Below are 15,205 nucleotides of genomic sequence, written 5' to 3'. Positions count from 1 at the left end.
ATAAGACTATTAACATTAAATAGGATTCTGAATGCAGTGTGTGTCATAATGATTATTTTAATATGATGTTCTTCCAGATCGGTTTTTCTTGCTGAGGTGGTTGGTGGGAGGCTGAGTCCCAGCAGAATGGTGGTGGTCCGGTTTTTGGAATGTGAGGCTACCCTTCAGGGGATCACTGGTAAAGTTCAAGATGCTATTGGATGTCATGACCCAATGGTATTGACTGATGTGCAGGGGAATGCAATTTTGGAGTCAGTGTGGTGTATTTTGCCGGTTCTCCCAAGGATCAAACTCAGTCAGGGATTTTTCTCTCAGAAGAAAAGACTTTATTTTAAGCAAAACAAAGTCGAGAGCTTGTTGCAAGAAGTTCTGTCGAATGCTAGGTTGCATCTCATTATATACCCTATACAGGGCGGTTCCACATGGTAAAACTTTTCCTTTAGATTACACTTTACCTAAGTCCCTAGGGAGGGGAGGTCCTTAATGTATGTCTAACCATATGTTATTCATTAGCCCTGTACATTCCTGCACGTAACCATATTCCTTTCTATCCATTTCCTATAGGATTATAAAGGAAAAACAACTAGCAACAAAAATGGCTAGATTCACATTGATTATTCTGGATTGATTAAAATCTTACTAATAAAAATCTTCCACATATTCTCCCCTTTGAGACTTAATAAGTCTCACATTTGATTATTCTTATCCAGAGTGCTACTCCATAATCCAGTCATATTATTTACACTACCTATTGACTAAATAAGTCACATTGTATTATCCCCAGTGACTAGATTATGAAATTCCACTCTGAGGGATTACTGGACCAAACATCTCTCTCCTAATTTGACATGGAGTGAGTAAAAGATCCAGTCTCCCTAATTCCTCTTTAATAGTAGACATTGTTAAAAGCATGAATGTGCAATTGGTTCAGCATTTGCCTGGTTATCACAGTTTTGTATAAAAGGCGTAAAAATACATACAGATACAAATACAAATCACATCACACATTGAATATCACAAGATTATAAGAGTTTATCTTCAGCTTAGATACCTTATGTATCAATTTCCCATTATCTTGACATCTTTGAATTTAATTTGCTTAACTGTGGCTTTGACTAGTGACCTCAATATAGGAAGTATACAGTAAAATAGTAAATATCCTGTCATTAATGCAATTCCTGAAAACTTTCCCTATTTAGTTGTAAACTATGCTCCACATGTTCCTAACTGTAAATCAAACCAGTCTTACATTTTATTATCTTTTCCAACATTTTCTTTATCTATCATTCTTAGCCTTTTCAATTTGATCAGTTCTTCATTAAATGCTCCCTTCTATAAATACAGCATTTTCCCCAAACATAACACATACTTTTCCTTCTTCAATTCACAAATCTTGAGCTTTTCTATTTTGCTCCTTTCATTCTATTTGTTGCATCAAATTGCTCTATTTTCCCTTCAAATCTTCCTACATCCATATTTCCCTTCTCATAACCTTCAAATTCTTCATCTACCATTACTTAAAATTCTCTTTCCACCTTTTCTTTTCTATTTGTTGGCTCATATCTGCTCCCAAGTATTTTGATCTCAGTAGCAGTCCCATCACTCTCTCATTCCATCTTCACCAGGGAGACTCTTTGCGAGTCATTGCAATGGTCTTTCCCTCGTTGGCAAGGGTGGGTCGTTACTAGCACGCCCTTCATCCCTCACTTCATGCTGTGTGGAGTTGTTGAAGCTGGTTGGGGTATTTTAAGGTTAGAGATGTGAACTCAGGTGTCACTCTGTAACCGTTTTTCTGATTCATGCAAGGCTCTCTTGAGATCATTTCTGCACCCTCACTGGTTCTCTTTGACGGAGCGAAGCATTCCTTGGTCTTACTGGAACTGCTGTCACCTGTAAATGGAAAACTTAAGAATTTTTTGTTAGTGTTATCAAGCATGCTTATTTGTTCATCTTGCCAGTCGTCCTTCTTGGTGTGACCTGTGGAAATGTAATGTGGGTTGAGGGCTGTCTTGGCCCCTTTTTGAGTTTTCACAATTTCAGTGCTGTCTTTACTATTTTTTAATTCCTTTTAATTTTATTCTCAACAATTTGCTTATTTAGTTATCTTTTTATTTTGTAAACTGAGTTCCACTATATCACTGGATAATTTATCTAGGCCTATGTTGCTCAGTAGCATAGGCCTTTTGCCCTGGAAAACACTCAACCCACTGCATTTATTTTAACAGTCAGAAAGATAATGTTTCATCCTTTTGACACAATCAGCTCCATCATGATATGCTGAAAAGGAAGTTAGATGTGGGGTGGACAGAGCAAGCCTGCTTTGCTATGCCTTCCCGTGTTATACGCTGCGCATGTGTGGCACTGTTTTTATTTCTGCCACAACAAAGACCTAGGTACTGACCAGGAAACTTAACCAAATACATCCATGGTCATTATTTTACTGGGCATAAGTTTGCCCTGTGGGCCCACATTCAAATTTGTATACAGCTGTTTGGGCAAATTGATTGAATTGCCTCAGTGTCTCGTCAGACACTCTCTTTCATGCCATACAACACCATCATTCATACTTTTCCACACACTTTCACTCCCCCTTTTTTTTTCTTTTTTTTCTTTTTTTTTTTTTGCCAAAAACTTTTCTTTTCTTTCTTTCCTTCCTTTTTCCAAAATCTCATAGATGAATTTGTTTAGAATATTAGGCCTAGGCATTGGGCATTTGAGAGAGCCAATTATCATTTCTCAAATGTCATGTGTTTGTCTAATTTAAAGTTTAGTCAAATACTTTTTTGTTATTGCTCATGAGCGACTCTGAGAAGAGGATTGGAGATCTCTGTAAATCTTGGATCCATGGCCATCAACATTTCCATCTGGTTATCCCCAGTGATGACAGTATATGTGATTTCATGATTTTGGATCTCTGGAATAATTTTTTATTCAATATTATTTTATTCAGTTTTACCTTAGAAAATTACCTTAAAACAAAATGGAGTGACCAATATTTCTATTTTTTCAACCATATATATTTTTCCTATTGTTCATCAGGATACCCTTTTTTATTCATTTATTTATTCTCTTCTTCCCAAAGCGCTCAGCATTGTTGTCAAGTATTTAGTTGTGCATTTCCCCCTAGTTGTTTAATGAAACAGTCTTACTATGCCAAATCCAGCTCCATGTTTATCTGATTGGTGAGTCAAGTACTCACTTCTGTCTGTCAAAGTTATTATTTTTTCTTTAAGACATGAGGCTGGACTGGTACCTATTGAAAAGCAGATTGAGAAAGTTAGTTAAAACACAGAATTTAAGGAAGTGCTGTGAGACCAGTGAATAATCAAGATTAAAACATAGTAAATAAAATAATCAAATAAAATAATTAACATTTGAAGCAGTCTCTATATTGTTCATTGAATATGCAGGACCTGTGCACTGAAGGGATTGAAGTCCTTCTGGTGACATCATCAGCCTGGGCTGTTGTACTGGGTCGTCAGTCTGTGATGGCACTCAAAGACCTGATGTTGTGGTGTACGGTCTCCGTTGTTTCTCTGCTTCTTCTCAGTCTGGCTTCTGGTTGCTTTCTGCCAGAGTTTTGCATTTCATAATGTTCTTTTCACCCTCAGGAAAAGTCTCAAGTGAAAGATTCACCTTTTCCTGCTTTAATTCTTTCTTTCTCCATGCTGCAGTGTGTTCTTCTCTTTCAAGAGGGGAGGGGAACATCCATCAGCCCCTCCCTCTTCTTCTCTCTGTAGCTGTGTTTGCTGCTTTGCCATTCCTCGACAGACTCCATTTCATTGCTTTCCTTTGTCAAGGCACTGTTCCAGAAATCATCTGAAAGTGTAACACTCAGAGACTGCATTAATCAAATGTACCTATGTAACTTCTGACCAAATTGTTTCTGAGCAGTCAGCTCTTTTTCTAATTTTCACTTTTCAACCTCTTCTTTCAGTGGTCCCTTAATAAAAACAAAATCATCTGGTTGAAAACAGCAGTTCTCTTATTCTATGTTAGTAAAGCAAGTTCTTCATTGCAGGAAAATAGCAAGCATTTTTTCTTCTTTGCAAAATGCAAAAATCAGCTACCTTTATTATCTAAATATACTGCAATAAAATAAAATAAACCTTCCTTTTATAACAGCATGACATGCGTATGGTAAAATAAAGACTTCAATCATAATTTTTCTTCTATATTTGCATACATGATTCAGAATAATCTGGTATTTGTGAATTAATGTTTCCTAACCAACATAAAATAATTCCTATTATTGTAAATAAAATAATTAAATTTAATTCTTTAAGCAACTAGTTCCCTTCCTATTGTAAAATGCCTATGGCTTTTGAATCCAATTGTCTATTAACTTGGTCACCCAATCTTGCTTTCATTCCACATTGCACAAGTTATTTCTTTTATTTTTTACATGTACACAAGCCCAATCTCTGAAACTCTGTAATGGATTAACTTTCATACTGTGTCCCAGGGATAACAAGATACAAATTTTAGATGTCTTCACATATTAAAAAAGTTTTAAGCCCGTGCATCTTTTAAATTCATCTATTAATATAAGTTATTAAATAATAAATGCATATCTTATTTTAATTAAAATATTATTATTTCTATATTCCACCATATCTGCCATTTCTATATTAGTCCATTTCTTGGAACATTTGTATTTATTTTTCTCTAAAACAACCTTCCTTCAGTTAACTTTATTGTTTTAGGGCTTCTGCACTTATCCTTTCTCAACACCAGTCTCTGTAACCTGATCACTCCCAAGTGATGGTCCAGGAGGGGAGAGCACCTCTTGCTCCCCCCATGTAATACAACTTTACTGTGGAAACGTCCTCCTTTGTTCTCACTCCCACTACACTGGGCTCAGAAAATGTTCTCCCATTTCACCCAGACATCCTAAATGCAAAAATCTATTATAGATCTTGGTTCAAACTTTATTGATGCTATTTTCCTAAACCCATTCACACTTGCTACACTCTTTATTGAGCCAGAGTGCTTATTCTTGCATACTTTTTCCCTTTATCTAAGGGATAATCACACATTAATTGTCCTTTTATTATCAAGGCTCATAATACATTCATCCCCCTCAAGTGGATACTAGCTGCGTCCAACTCCACCCAGCCACCCTGAAGTGACGGTCCAAGAATGGTGCGCAACTTTTACCCACCCAACACGGAATTTATTTGTTTACACTTAAATCGAGATTGCCTTCCAAGGCCTTCCTATTAATAACCCAAATATGTGCATGCAGTTATTTCTTCTGGAGTAAAACCCCTTTTTCAATTTAGATATCCTATTATTTTTCTAAATATGGAAGAGCAGATTTTAAGTGTCCTTACCACTCAGAGCTGACCAGTCAACAACACACACTAATTATATAAGCAAAAATGCTTACCTTATTCTATGGTGGCCACCACTGTGTGTGTGTGTTGCTCATCAGTCAGCTCAAAAGCAGTCGTCCACTCTGCTCCTTTCCAGTCCCATCTGGGGTGCCAAATCTGTGGTGTATTTTGCCGGTTCTCCCAAGGATCAAACTCAGTCAGGGATTTTTCTCTCAGAAGAAAAGACTTTATTTTAAGCAAAACAAAGTCGAGAGCTTGTTGCAAGAAGTTCTGTCGAATGCTAGGTTGCATCTCATTATATACCCTATACAGGGCGGTTCCACATGGTAAAACTTTTCCTTTAGATTACACTTTACCTAAGTCCCTAGGGAGGGGAGGTCCTTAATGTATGTCTAACCATATGTTATTCATTAGCCCTGTACATTCCTGCACGTAACCATATTCCTTTCTATCCATTTCCTATAGGATTATAAAGGAAAAACAACTAGCAACAAAAATGGCTAGATTCACATTGATTATTCTGGATTGATTAAAATCTTACTAATAAAAATCTTCCACATATTCTCCCCTTTGAGACTTAATAAGTCTCACATTTGATTATTCTTATCCAGAGTGCTACTCCATAATCCAGTCATATTATTTACACTACCTATTGACTAAATAAGTCACATTGTATTATCCCCAGTGACTAGATTATGAAATTCCACTCTGAGGGATTACTGGACCAAACATCTCTCTCCTAATTTGACATGGAGTGAGTAAAAGATCCAGTCTCCCTAATTCCTCTTTAATAGTAGACATTGTTAAAAGCATGAATGTGCAATTGGTTCAGCATTTGCCTGGTTATCACAGTTTTGTATAAAAGGCGTAAAAATACATACAGATACAAATACAAATCACATCACACATTGAATATCACAAGATTATAAGAGTTGATCTTCAGCTTAGATACCTTATGTATCAATTTCCCATTATCTTGACATCTTTGAATTTAATTTGCTTAACTGTGGCTTTGACTAGTGACCTCAATATAGGAAGTATACAGTAAAATAGTAAATATCCTGTCATTAATGCAATTCCTGAAAACTTTCCCTATTTAGTTGTAAACTATGCTCCACATGTTCCTAACTGTAAATCAAACCAGTCTTACATTTTATTATCTTTTCCAACATTTTCTTTATCTATCATTCTTAGCCTTTTCAATTTGATCAGTTCTTCATTAAATGCTCCCTTCTATAAATACAGCATTTTCCCCAAACATAACACATACTTTTCCTTCTTCAATTCACAAATCTTGAGCTTTTCTATTTTGCTCCTTTCATTCTATTTGTTGCATCAAATTGCTCTATTTTCCCTTCAAATCTTCCTACATCCATATTTCCCTTCTCATAACCTTCAAATTCTTCATCTACCATTACTTAAAATTCTCTTTCCACCTTTTCTTTTCTATTTGTTGGCTCATATCTGCTCCCAAGTATTTTGATCTCAGTAGCAGTCCCATCACTCTCTCATTCCATCTTCACCAGGGAGACTCTTTGCGAGTCATTGCAATGGTCTTTCCCTCGTTGGCAAGGGTGGGTCGTTACTAGCACGCCCTTCATCCCTCACTTCATGCTGTGTGGAGTTGTTGAAGCTGGTTGGGGTATTTTAAGGTTAGAGATGTGAACTCAGGTGTCACTCTGTAACCGTTTTTCTGATTAATGCAAGGCTCTCTTGAGATCATAACTGCACCCTCACTGGTTCTCTTTGATGGAGCGAAGCATTCCTTGGTCTTACTGGAACTGCTGTCACCTGTAAATGGAAAACTTAAGAATTTTTTGTTAGTGTTATCAAGCATGCTTATTTGTTCATCTTGCCAGTCGTCCTTCTTGGTGTGACCTGTGGAAATGTAATGTGGGTTGAGGGCTGTCTTGGCCCCTTTTTGAGTTTTCACAATTTCAGTGCTGTCTTTACTATTTTTTAATTCCTTTTAATTTTATTCTCAACAATTTGCTTATTTAGTTATCTTTTTATTTTGTAAACTGAGTTCCACTATATCACTGGATAATTTATCTAGGCCTATGTTGCTCAGTAGCATAGGCCTTTTGCCCTGGAAAACACTCAACCCACTGCATTTATTTTAACAGTCAGAAAGATAATGTTTCATCCTTTTGACACAATCAGCTCCATCATGATATGCTGAAAAGGAAGTTAGATGTGGGGTGGACAGAGCAAGCCTGCTTTGCTATGCCTTCCCGTGTTATACGCTGCGCATGTGTGGCACTGTTTTTATTTCTGCCACAACAAAGACCTAGGTACTGACCAGGAAACTTAACCAAATACATCCATGGTCATTATTTTACTGGGCATAAGTTTGCCCTGTGGGCCCACATTCAAATTTGTATACAGCTGTTTGGGCAAATTGATTGAATTGCCTCAGTGTCTCGTCAGACACTCTCTTTCATGCCATACAACACCATCATTCATACTTTTCCACACACTTTCACTCCCCCTTTTTTTTTCTTTTTTTTCTTTTTTTTTTTTTGCCAAAAACTTTTCTTTTCTTTCTTTCCTTCCTTTTTCCAAAATCTCATAGATGAATTTGTTTAGAATATTAGGCCTAGGCATTGGGCATTTGAGAGAGCCAATTATCATTTCTCAAATGTCATGTGTTTGTCTAATTTAAAGTTTAGTCAAATACTTTTTTGTTATTGCTCATGAGCGACTCTGAGAAGAGGATTGGAGATCTCTGTAAATCTTGGATCCATGGCCATCAACATTTCCATCTGGTTATCCCCAGTGATGACAGTATATGTGATTTCATGATTTTGGATCTCTGGAATAATTTTTTATTCAATATTATTTTATTCAGTTTTACCTTAGAAAATTACCTTAAAACAAAATGGAGTGACCAATATTTCTATTTTTTCAACCATATATATTTTTCCTATTGTTCATCAGGATACCCTTTTTTATTCATTTATTTATTCTCTTCTTCCCAAAGCGCTCAGCATTGTTGTCAAGTATTTAGTTGTGCATTTCCCCCTAGTTGTTTAATGAAACAGTCTTACTATGCCAAATCCAGCTCCATGTTTATCTGATTGGTGAGTCAAGTACTCACTTCTGTCTGTCAAAGTTATTATTTTTTCTTTAAGACATGAGGCTGGACTGGTACCTATTGAAAAGCAGATTGAGAAAGTTAGTTAAAACACAGAATTTAAGGAAGTGCTGTGAGACCAGTGAATAATCAAGATTAAAACATAGTAAATAAAATAATCAAATAAAATAATTAACATTTGAAGCAGTCTCTATATTGTTCATTGAATATGCAGGACCTGTGCACTGAAGGGATTGAAGTCCTTCTGGTGACATCATCAGCCTGGGCTGTTGTACTGGGTCGTCAGTCTGTGATGGCACTCAAAGACCTGATGTTGTGGTGTACGGTCTCCGTTGTTTCTCTGCTTCTTCTCAGTCTGGCTTCTGGTTGCTTTCTGCCAGAGTTTTGCATTTCATAATGTTCTTTTCACCCTCAGGAAAAGTCTCAAGTGAAAGATTCACCTTTTCCTGCTTTAATTCTTTCTTTCTCCATGCTGCAGTGTGTTCTTCTCTTTCAAGAGGGGAGGGGAACATCCATCAGCCCCTCCCTCTTCTTCTCTCTGTAGCTGTGTTTGCTGCTTTGCCATTCCTCGACAGACTCCATTTCATTGCTTTCCTTTGTCAAGGCACTGTTCCAGAAATCATCTGAAAGTGTAACACTCAGAGACTGCATTAATCAAATGTACCTATGTAACTTCTGACCAAATTGTTTCTGAGCAGTCAGCTCTTTTTCTAATTTTCACTTTTCAACCTCTTCTTTCAGTGGTCCCTTAATAAAAACAAAATCATCTGGTTGAAAACAGCAGTTCTCTTATTCTATGTTAGTAAAGCAAGTTCTTCATTGCAGGAAAATAGCAAGCATTTTTTCTTCTTTGCAAAATGCAAAAATCAGCTACCTTTATTATCTAAATATACTGCAATAAAATAAAATAAACCTTCCTTTTATAACAGCATGACATGCGTATGGTAAAATAAAGACTTCAATCATAATTTTTCTTCTATATTTGCATACATGATTCAGAATAATCTGGTATTTGTGAATTAATGTTTCCTAACCAACATAAAATAATTCCTATTATTGTAAATAAAATAATTAAATTTAATTCTTTAAGCAACTAGTTCCCTTCCTATTGTAAAATGCCTATGGCTTTTGAATCCAATTGTCTATTAACTTGGTCACCCAATCTTGCTTTCATTCCACATTGCACAAGTTATTTCTTTTATTTTTTACATGTACACAAGCCCAATCTCTGAAACTCTGTAATGGATTAACTTTCATACTGTGTCCCAGGGATAACAAGATACAAATTCTAGATGTTTTCACGTATTAAAAAAAGTTTTAAGCACGTGCATCTTTTAAATTAATCTATTCAGACAAGTTATTAAATAATAAATGCATATCTTATTTTAATTAAAATATTATTATTTCTATATTCCACCATATCTGCCATTTCTATATTAGTCCATTTCTTGGAACATTTGTATTTATTTTTCTCTAAAACAACCTTCCTTCAGTTAACTTTATTGTTTTAGGGCTTCTGCACTTATCCTTTCTCAACACCAGTCTCTGTAACCTGATCACTCCCAAGTGATGGTCCAGGAGGGGAGAGCACCTCTTGCTCCCCCCATGTAATACAACTTTACTGTGGAAACGTCCTCCTTTGTTCTCACTCCCACTACACTGGGCTCAGAAAATGTTCTCCCATTTCACCCAGACATCCTAAATGCAAAAATCTATTATAGATCTTGGTTCAAACTTTATTGATGCTATTTTCCTAAACCCATTCACACTTGCTACACTCTTTATTGAGCCAGAGTGCTTATTCTTGCATACTTTTTCCCTTTATCTAAGGGATAATCACACATTAATTGTCCTTTTATTATCAAGGCTCATAATACATTCATCCCCCTCAAGTGGATACTAGCTGCGTCCAACTCCACCCAGCCACCCTGAAGTGACGGTCCAAGAATGGTGCGCAACTTTTACCCACCCAACACGGAATTTATTTGTTTACACATTCATTCGTCCGGACACAGAGACATCCACACAACAAAACACAGCTCACCTAGAGCTCCTTAAGGGCCCACCTATTTCTGTCCTTCGAGAATTTCACTTATACATTCTCAAAGCGGTATCCATGGGACTTTTCCTCGCGATTCCTTAACTAATCTGCTTATCCGTTTATCACTGTCCTACCTGCCACAGCTATCCAATAAACACAGACCACAGCATGCCATGTCTTTCTGCCTACACCATATTTGTCTTAAATCGAGATTGCCTTCCAAGGCCTTCCTATTAATAACCCAAATATGTGCATGCAGTTATTTCTTCTGGAGTAAAACCCCTTTTTCAATTTAGATATCCTATTATTTTTCTAAATATGGAAGAGCAGATTTTAAGTGTCCTTACCACTCAGAGCTGACCAGTCAACAACACACACTAATTATATAAGCAAAAATGCTTACCTTATTCTATGGTGGCCACCACTGTGTGTGTGTGTTGCTCATCAGTCAGCTCAAAAGCAGTCGTCCACTCTGCTCCTTTCCAGTCCCATCTGGGGTGCCAAATCTGTGGTGTATTTTGCCGGTTCTCCCAAGGATCAAACTCAGTCAGGGATTTTTCTCTCAGAAGAAAAGACTTTATTTTAAGCAAAACAAAGTCGAGAGCTTGTTGCAAGAAGTTCTGTCGAATGCTAGGTTGCATCTCATTATATACCCTATACAGGGCGGTTCCACATGGTAAAACTTTTCCTTTAGATTACACTTTACCTAAGTCCCTAGGGAGGGGAGGTCCTTAATGTATGTCTAACCATATGTTATTCATTAGCCCTGTACATTCCTGCACGTAACCATATTCCTTTCTATCCATTTCCTATAGGATTATAAAGGAAAAACAACTAGCAACAAAAATGGCTAGATTCACATTGATTATTCTGGATTGATTAAAATCTTACTAATAAAAATCTTCCACATCAGAAGGCACAACTGGTGACAAACATTAAAGGGTTAAATCACCTAAAAATGAAAATTATCTCAGTTATTACTCACCCACATGTTGATTTAACCCCATAAGACTTCCTCCTTTGTCCCATCATAATTTAAGATTACTTATAAGGTATGAATAGTCTACACGCAGGCTCACTATTGGTCTACACAGGTCATTTGAGTGGTGCGTGTGACGTTCAACCCAGAAGCTCTACGCACATAGACTAAAAATTGTCTAAGTAAAAACAACAGATAAACACACAAGACCAATGCTGAAGAGAATGAATGGTGGAGTAAAGTCATTATTTTGTTTATTTTTGCACACAAAATGTATTCTCGTTGCTTGATAAATGTATGGTTGAGCCACTGGAGTCACTTTGGCTATTTTAACAATGTCTTAATACGTTTTCTGATCGAGCAAGTTTCGGCCATCTATAACACTACTGAGGAGTAATTTAGCTATCAGATGTCATCATAAAAATCTTAAATTATGATGCGATGAAGAAAGGAAGTCTTACGGGGTTAGAAAAACATGTGGGTGAGTAATAACTGACATTTTAATTTTTGGGTGAACTAACTCTTTAATTTTGTTTTATTATTAAGTCTTTACTTTTGTGATTTTAAAATTAGAGGGGATGAGATAACTCATGATGATTTAACCTTTTTTCTGGTTTTCACCCCTAATGTAAAGGGTCCCAGTACTGGAAACAAAATGCAAGAAAGATTCTTGCTATACAAGAACAGGCCTTCCAGGAGGTACAGGGCTCCAAAAGGAGGAGAATGAGGTAATCTTAAGTATTCGTATTTCTCTTATTTGTCCAAATATTGAAAGGCATTGTTTATTTACTTATTTGTCCTTACCTTTGTTGTCCAGACTATTGAAACTTTATTTCAAATCAGCACCGGTTTGCCAATCCTTTGGCCATTAATGCTTCTGTATTTTAGTGGCGTCTATAATGTTGGGCCAAAGATTTATTTGGTTACCACAAGCAAAACCACTAAAACACAAACAGCATATATCTATTATGTTTTTTCCTTGTAATAGCCGAAAAGATGAAGATGCTGCCGGAATTGGAGAGGTCACTGAGAAGATAGAAGAGCTTGTACTGGCATCACAGACCTTACCAGATATCACTGCAGCAATCAGAGAGCTCACCAATCTAGCTGCCACTCAAAGAGTGATCCTGACTCCTTCACAGCTACAGACCATCAAGCAAGGATTCTGCTGTGTTATTTGTATGAGTGAGTACACAATAGCTAGTCATTGTCCCACATGTACACTTATTTTGAATCCATTTTGATCCAGAATTGTAATTTTCCACGTACGCATTACATTTTCGAACCATGGTCACCTATGTCTCATCCACTACAATTAATTACATGTCAAATGCAGACCTTTGTGTTCCAACCCATGGTGTAACGATACATTAACAAAAGGTGTGTCTGAAATCGCTCCCTATCCACTATATAGTGCACTATTTAGGGTGTCCGAAATCTGAGTGAACGACATCATTCCCTACATTCGTTTACTACTTTTACCCACAATTCTCTCTGATGTACACTTGCTGAAGCACTATTTACCACAATTCAATGCCTAGAGGACTGAGCTTGCATGAAAGTGAGGGAGTTGAAACCAGAGATTACTTTACAGCTATCTTATTTCCGCTTTAACATTTATTTAATCCTTTTTTTATTTTTTATTAATCATTACTTGAATAAAACGTATTAAAATATTGAGACAATATTATATACAATATTATAAAATTAATAAAAGTTTCCAAGTAGTTAAAAGGTTTGAAAACCAAGCCAATGGTTTTCAAACCTAGTCAGCAAAGTTTTGATTGATGGGAGTAATAACCAACCAAAATCGATTGCAAGCTCTCCATTTGGCCTTTTAGAAAGGACACCTTTACTTTTCATGAATAAAAGCTAACAGAAACTAAATTGTTGGGTCTGGGAGTTTCATCCTCAAATTTGAATCAAAACATGGTCCAGATATTCTATTTGATCGTTGTTGTTGTTTTCAGGCCTTTAACATAAAAGTCTGATAAATGTTTCCCTAAGTTAAGTTCCTTCAAAGAAATCGTAAGTAACTTTCATGTAAAATGTTTACCTCGTTTTACTCTGTTTCTTTGCTACTTTGAATTATAATGACTCTCGGGTAACAAAGTTTAAAGTGTCTAGTTTAAAAAAAGACCAGTTATGAATGTGGACTATAGGGTTAAAGAGCTACAGACATTTGTAGTTGGTTATGTCATTTTCAGAAAATTCTCAAAAAATAGGGGGTGCTGGTTAAGAGTTAAGGTCATATGGACACACACACACACAGAATGACTAGTTTTTCCTCATTTTGTCTTTTAGAATTCATCGAGGAGCCAGTCTTCACCGAGTGTTGCCGGAGCATTATTGGCTGCAAAACATGTGTGGTACAGTGGCAGGAGACCTCTGTGCACTGTGCAAAATGTAGAGGGAACACTGCAAACAACACCATATATGAAATTAATGGTCTGTCAGATACTTTTTCTGTTCTGAGATCCCTTTATGAAGAGGAGTAACATGTTGAATTTTTACACAAACGAATTTCAAGTTAACCGTCTTCAAGTTAAATAGAGCTAATGGCTTTTCACACATTGCACTGAGTTGTGGTTATAAGACAGAGCAATGCCTGTTTGTATGGGGCAAAGTCATTGTTCACTGCTCTAGAGTACAATTCTGAAATGTCTGAAAAATGCTCGGCAAACTGGTTCTCAACTGTAATCTTGTCCTGTTCATTTGAAAATGGATCAACTCCAAAAGTTGAATGCCTGGTCAGTGATGATCCCAGCTGTTGGCTGTAAAGGTCTGCTGCTTCAGCTGAATGAGGCAACAGTTCCTGTTGGATTTTTTTGGGACACCCACGGCCAGCCAAGTCATTTGGTGTTCCTTTACATGTAAAATAAAGACCATACTGTTGGTATAGAAACTTGTGAATGCCTTTTGTAATAATTGTAATCTGTAATTTCACCTGGAATTCTATGAGCATTCCATGACTCCACCAGCCTTGTAAGACCAATCTCACACAAGCGGCCAGTAAGGTTGGATACACAATATCTCACAAGGCTGTCGTTCATGTCTATTTCCTCTTGATCCACCAACCCCATAAGTGCTGCCTTCAGTGGATAGTTGACACGATTGTTGACTTCAGGCCAGATTCGTTCAACTATATGATTCTGAATTTGCAACAAAGATGTGTCATCAGTCAATGTGTTCTGGTGGGTAAATAAATCTTAGTCTATCAAGGAAAAATGGTCATGCAGAATTCCCAGTAAATGTATTAACTCAGCAGTCATTATGCACATTGACCACCGAACAAGTAAATTTATAGTTTTACCAGGAATTCTGCTTGAAGACAAATAGGATGTAGCTGCTTCTGCAGCAGTTTTTTATTAAGCTGGAACCAGGTTTTAAAAAGAAACATTCTCAGCCATAGTTAATTTTAATTAACTAAAAAATTTGGAAAGCATAGCAATTTGTCTCATGCATGCAAAACAACAGTATGCTGCTGAAGCAAAAATAATAATAATAAAAAAAAACAGGCATACAAGTGAATTGCTGAAGCAACCAAACAAACTGTTGAGCTGTACCTTTGTGGATGAAGTCTGTAAATATGGCCTTCGCTCCTGATTATGGCGGTGAGATGACAGCAGCTCCTGCATGAAAAGTGTCAAATAAAACTCCTTGCCATGATCTACTCGTACCTGGTCCCACATACCATAGGCAAGTACTGCAGGCCTATTGGATGAAAAAGTGTTTTATTTTGTGCAAAA

General features: G+C 36.7%; 1 long non-coding RNA gene across 1 annotated transcript; it reads right to left on the bottom strand.

Annotated features, from left to right (window-relative positions):
- Positions 1–303: 303 nt before the first annotated feature.
- On the bottom strand, positions 304–11,377 carry LOC127988334 (uncharacterized). Its single transcript, XR_008161614.1, has 2 exons — positions 7,077–11,377; positions 304–1,835 (listed from the first exon to the last, which is right to left on the bottom strand). It is a non-coding gene; the product is annotated as an uncharacterized LOC127988334 (long non-coding RNA).
- Positions 11,378–15,205: the final 3,828 nt, after the last annotated feature.

This window comes from Carassius gibelio, chromosome B22 (genome assembly GCF_023724105.1).
Source record: "Carassius gibelio isolate Cgi1373 ecotype wild population from Czech Republic chromosome B22, carGib1.2-hapl.c, whole genome shotgun sequence".
Classification (NCBI taxonomy): Eukaryota; Metazoa; Chordata; class Actinopteri; order Cypriniformes; family Cyprinidae; genus Carassius; species Carassius gibelio.
Note: the sequence above shows the minus strand (reverse complement) of the source record. Positions and strands in the feature narration are given on the sequence as shown.